This window comes from Cyanistes caeruleus, chromosome 2 (genome assembly GCF_971803275.1).
Source record: "Cyanistes caeruleus chromosome 2, bCyaCae1.hap1.1, whole genome shotgun sequence".
Taxonomy (NCBI): domain Eukaryota; kingdom Metazoa; phylum Chordata; class Aves; order Passeriformes; family Paridae; genus Cyanistes; species Cyanistes caeruleus.
In genome coordinates this window covers 73872191-73878190 of record NC_141702.1, presented here as the reverse complement: position 1 = coordinate 73878190, position 6000 = coordinate 73872191, and positions in this window count along the sequence as shown.

Below are 6000 nucleotides of genomic sequence, written 5' to 3'. Positions count from 1 at the left end.
TATATCCTTTTTTCTGCCTACAAAATGTCATCACTGACAAATTTTGCAGCATGGCTCTGCAAAACTTCTGCCTGTTCAGAGAGGACAGGGGCTGAGAGAATTGAAAAACGCAGAATGTCCTCAGGGGCTCACTCCCAGTCATAATTCATGCAGATTGCTGCAAAGAGATGTGAGTAACATCTCCCATCTTGGCTTCACCCCAAAGAGTAATGACTTTCACTTTTCATTCTGCTCTGACCTCGGTTTCAGACACTGGGAAAACTGAGAGGAAGGTTTAGTTTAACTAGTTCCCAGTTCATGTAATGATTTTGGAAAATAGCCTCTTCCAAACCAAAAAAAAAATGTTTGATAATTTGGGGGTTTTTTTCCTAAGCTGAATAACACTGAGTCACTTCATGCCCTTTCTTGGAGCATGTATTTTTCATCTTAATTTAACAACTTAAAAAGTTCATAAATATTCTGAGGGAGAGTAGATCACACTGACACTTTCCTGTGAGTTTACTCATGTGTATAAATATACATGGATATATTATATATATATATATATATATATATATATATATGGGCATACATATATACAAAAACTGGCAACATAAACAAGTGTTGCAGCATATAAGACAGTATACACACCCTTACCTCTTACAGTAGAAATTTAATATATAAGAAATCCAAGTTTGCATAACAATTTGTATCAAAAATTGCAATTAAATTTGTATTTGCTTCCTATCTTTTATAAGAGACTTTTGTTAGCAAAAAGGATTAAACACAATATTTCACTGCCCATACCTGAATTTTTATATATTTGCTAGCCATAAGGCAATATTGGCACAACAAAGCAAACCAAAAGGCATATCTTCTGAAGAAGACTCAAAGGTGAGCACAATTCTGCAGTCAAGCAAAATTGCCAGCACACACTTTCTGTTGTTCCCAAAATAAGTGAATTGTCAGTAAAATTCCAGTTCACACAAGGTCATAAGGAGTTCTCCCTCCAGAAATTACACCATGATTTGCAAAGAGGGAAAAAGAATCCATGCCCTCTTCTTGACTGTGCTGGCATTACTAAAAGAGTGCCACAGGTGATGGTTCCCCAGAACACAGACCATCACAGACACTAGAACAGGTTTTCCCTGGTTCATTTGAGCAGTTGTAGTTCATAACAGAGAAAATCAAACAGAGGATTACAGACCTAAGGAAAATAACCAGCTAGTCTGTCTAAAATTGATCCTGCAGCCTGGATAATTGTAGTGCTATAATAAATAGGCTGCTTTGTTTTCTCATCCATACTTGTTGTCTACTGCAAGCTTTGTTGAGCTTTCCATTATTACAGGCTTACAAGATTTTCTATCCCACCGTCCCCCATTTGCTTTTTTCCCTTGTATGCAGAAAAACACCTGTAAAATATTAATACACTTTCTGTAAAATATGGGCAAAATCCAAATAGGTGCAGGTGAGACCACCTTGATAACTGTTTATCGTGGTAAAGACCCGGTATAATTTCATTTAATGTGATAAGCACATAAGTTCCAATTTTTCTGACAGTTACTTTTCTGGTGTTTCACTTTTATTTTTCTTCTTTTAATATTCTTTTAGGTTAAAAAGTTATTTCTGTCAGATACACAGTGGGTAGATAAGAACAATAAAGTATTCATACCATTCACAAAAGTGCCAGGCTTTACTTTTATTGAAAAATGTAGTAGTGATGTGTAATAAGCACTCTCCCTTTGTGGAGGTGGAGAACAGCTAGTAACATTCCAGAAGGCCTCATTTTTCTGTACTCCTTCTGCATTTTAAAGAAGAATTGCACCCATTCTCACTTGATTTTCAGTTTTGATTGAAGCCAACAGACACAGGCAAGAAATTAAACCTCCATAAATCTGATTCTGCATTGCAAGATTTGTTTATGCTCCCTGCTTCTCAGTTAGGTTTGGAAGCTGTCCCTGAATGTAAAGTTGGTCTTTGTAGCAGTCACTGTCAATATAGCTGGTTTGCACATATTAATGATGTTTTATTTACTGCATCATCTTTATTGTGATTGCTTGGTGGGTTGTTTTTTTTTGTGCTATAAAATATGCTAGGCATATATCATTGTCACATAAACATTCCCAAAACCATTCCCAGAATTAGATCTTGCCTTTTGGAAGATCTAATTCTGCAGAGCGGACTCCATGACGTTAATATTCCTTTTCACCAATCTTTTCCATTTTCACTAAACCATCAGTGGCAGGTCCTGGAACCAGCCCCTCCCAAGTGTCTCCACATCAGGCAGCACACAGAGGAACAGGTTTCCATACCTAATAACCTGCAGCTAAAATATGACTCTCTTTCACATGCTAATGAGCACTTATACCTATCCACCCCTGTGGCATGGGAGTGTGTCAGGGGGCTGCGGTGATGTTAGATTTGGTTTCCAGTGCATCCCATCTGGCCACACACAGGTTGCACTAACAGGTGTCAAAATCCCTCTCTCAGCACCTCCAGGGGTCTATGCAACCATTTCTGACCAAGTACCTCTTAATTGGCAGACCTCTTACAGGCACATCCAGGAGTCACTAACTTTAAGCCAAAAAGGAAACAAGGAAATTAAGAAGACAAGAGCATGAAATGAATGGCCTGTACAGACACACTTGGCCCGTGCCATTTCCCAGCCTCAGTGCAGGCATGCCTACCCATTTTATTTGCAGAGACATTCAGGGGTCAGCACAAAGCCTATAGAACATCTAAGACCTTGGGCTGGCCTTCTGGGCAGGGCTGAATTTTGCTCAGCCGACATCTTTATTATCTTGAAGTAATCTCCAATCTCTTAGGTTCGGTGCCACATGGAAAAATACCTCTTCTGGGAGAAAAAAACCCTCACTGATTATTTGAAAGGTCTAGACTGGGTGGAATTTTCTTTTTCCTTAAAATTATCCACATGATATATATTTCATTGTAATTTTGATCTGTATCTGTTAAGCTTATAGCTCTGCTCCCACCAGAGTCTGTGGCTAATACTCCCTTGATTGTAGGAAAAGCAAGCCATCAACCTGGAGGGAGTTAGACCTCTGCGGAAAGAAAAGCAATAAGAAAATTCTAATTTCATATCTGTGGTAATAAAAAGAAACAGATCAGATAAAAATGAATTAAAGGAATACGAAAGCTTCAGGTCTGTAGGTTATTGTGAGATTATTTTGTCTCTAACAGTCTCTGTCTTAAATGTTAGACTAGGAAATCAAAGTTTGATCCAACAGTAAATCATCTGGTTAGCACAAAATCTGATGCATTTAAAATCTGTCTTCATAAAAATGTCATTCATTGATGCAGTATAGAGAGACTGCCTGGTATGTCAAACACCTTCAAGTAGGTCATCTTTTAGGGATTAGTCTAAGTTGCTATCTGTTGACATTTCACATGTGACATCATAAGCTTCTTAAAATGAATGAAATTCTGTTTCTTTTCTTTGCTTCTTTTTTTTTCTTTTTTTTTTTTTTTTAAAGGCAAATGATAGCTGAAAGGCAGAAAAAATTGCAAACCGGGTAAGTGATTTTTGGCTGTCTCTTATTTGAAGTATCCACTCTCACAAAATCTAAAAAGTCTGTCAGCAAGTGAGTTTGTTTTGTTCTGAAAATTAGACCTTTTGTCTCAAACTGGAAATCAAACCATGAAACATTATAGTAATGAACAGCCTACTTCAAAAGTCCCAAGCCATCACCTTCCAATTAATGATGTATTGCCCTATTATTTGCCAGAAAAAGACCAGTTAGGCAGATGGATGTGAGTTTGATGCTCTAACTTTCAGAATCAGTTCTGCCACTGATTTTTTGTGTGCCCTTGAGCAAGTTACCTGTGTTAGGTGTTTCAGAGGTGCTCTGCTTGCCTGTCCCTTGGGCATTACAGCCCACTTAGAAAGGATCTGCAAAGCTTCCTTCTACTGCAGAGGAGCAGTTTCAGCACTAGGACTGTGAGTTTGGCATCATCCCCATGTAAAATTGACCAGTGAGACCTACACAGGTCCACAGGGCATTATAACACACAGATTTCTTTTTTTTTTTTTTTCCTCCAGATCATATTTCAACAACCAGATGAAAAACCTCAAGAATGTCTCAGAGCTGGGCTTTCTAATGGAGTGGCTGAAAGGTACAGCAGCTTTTTTTGGTTGCCCCTTTCCTGTCTGTCCTCACAGCAACCACAGGCTCTGGTGTGGAGGACAGTGAGAGAAGGTGAACTACACTGGAAATTGAGGTTGTTCCCTGCTACTGGTAAGGGGAAAACAGGACAAACTGTTGTTTACTATTGTTTTATGATGAACTGATGAAGACTTTATATGAAGACTTTTATGAAGACTAATAACTTCTCTGAATGCATTAAATTAAAATGAGAGGCATTATACAGGAATGTTTCTTTTTACTGTAGGGAAGCAGCATCCTTTTGTTGTGTGTTCTAATGATTTCAAGCTAACATGTTGGCCATCCTGAATACAATTAAGAAAAATACGCTTATGGAACAATTTTCTTATTAACAGTAACTGGAGAAGAAAGCTAGTATGAATAATGGTACACAAGTATACTATTTATAAATGTGATTTATTTATACATCCTTTGTATATTTGTGTATTCATTGAGACCCTAATTTCTCAAGAAACTTATCTCTGTATCTTATTTACTCGTTTGGAGTGGCTTCCCCTTTTGAACCAGTCAACTAAACATATAATTGTTTAGAAACTCTACAGACTTGCCAAAATATGAAGTCACACTCATGGAAGGGGCAGAAGTTCAGATTTCAATCTGGCCATGTAGAGCGGCACGTGCTGTCCTAAGCTGCTCCAGTGAAGTTGTTCACTTTAGTTGCTCTCCAGAGGCTCTTTATTGGGAGAGAAAAAAGATCTGACTGCCAAGAAGGAGGACGATGCTGTCTGCAGAGATGTATCAAGGCTCTGATAGGGAAAACAGAAGATTTATTTATCTTCTTTCTCTCCCTGTTCTGAGGGACTGTGGGAGAAAGTATAAGCGGGGAAATGGTTACTCTCTGCAAGGCCCTACTTTCCACTCTGGGCCATGCTCTGGCCTTTCAACTCACTGTGCTGGGCCACTGACTGCCCCTTTCTGTTTCATTCCTTTGCCACTAGAAAGGAGCCCCTAATTCCTGGGTCATAGCCTTCTTTTCTTTTGTGCTTCTGCAATCTGTCATCCATCAAGCAGCTGTAACCAGGATGGCAGTCTGCTTTACTGACACACAAGTGTTCTCTTGCACCTTAGACATATCTCATAAGCAATATTCCATCATACAGACCCACACTGGAACAAGACGCAAAACACAATTTCTTTTTCCTTTGGACACACATTTAAAGGATGTCAAGTCACCAAGGGGAAAAAATGTGGATTCCAGGAAAATTTGAGTTTTTCATCTTTTCCCGAAAGCAAGACAAATGTTTGTTATCAGCTGTATGGAGCAAGAAAAAAAGATCCACTGCTTTTGATCTTAATTACACACAGTCAGTGTGAAATACAGATTACTAAAGAGGACCCTCTAGGTCTCACATGTTGTTTAGTGCTTGGGACGATCAGGTTCACAGCAACCTGTGAGCACAGAAGTGGAGACCACATCTTCCTTGCTCTCACAGCTTCCAGGGTTATTCTCTTAGAATTCTGACTGGTACCTATTCTGGGAGCCTTCAGGTCTGCCATGAAATGTGGGGCCAATGTCTTTCCAGGTGAACTTTACCCTGTGGTATAGAGGAACAAAAAGGTGGCTGCATTTTTCCTGCCAGGTACACCTAGTATCCTTCTACCTGGCTCTTGTGGGGTGCAGCAGCTGTGGCAGAAAGCCATTCCAGGCTTTCTGTTTCATTCAAGTTGCTCAGTGTAAAATGCCAAAACATGCTGCTGACCCAGAGTCAGCCAGAGCAGGTGGTGAGGCAGAAATGCTGTGACTCCTGTGAGCTGAGGTCTTGAGAAGCTGCTCAGCAGCAGCTGTTTTGTGCAGCTTCAAGGACACATCATGATAAAGAGCATTAAGGCATCTTAG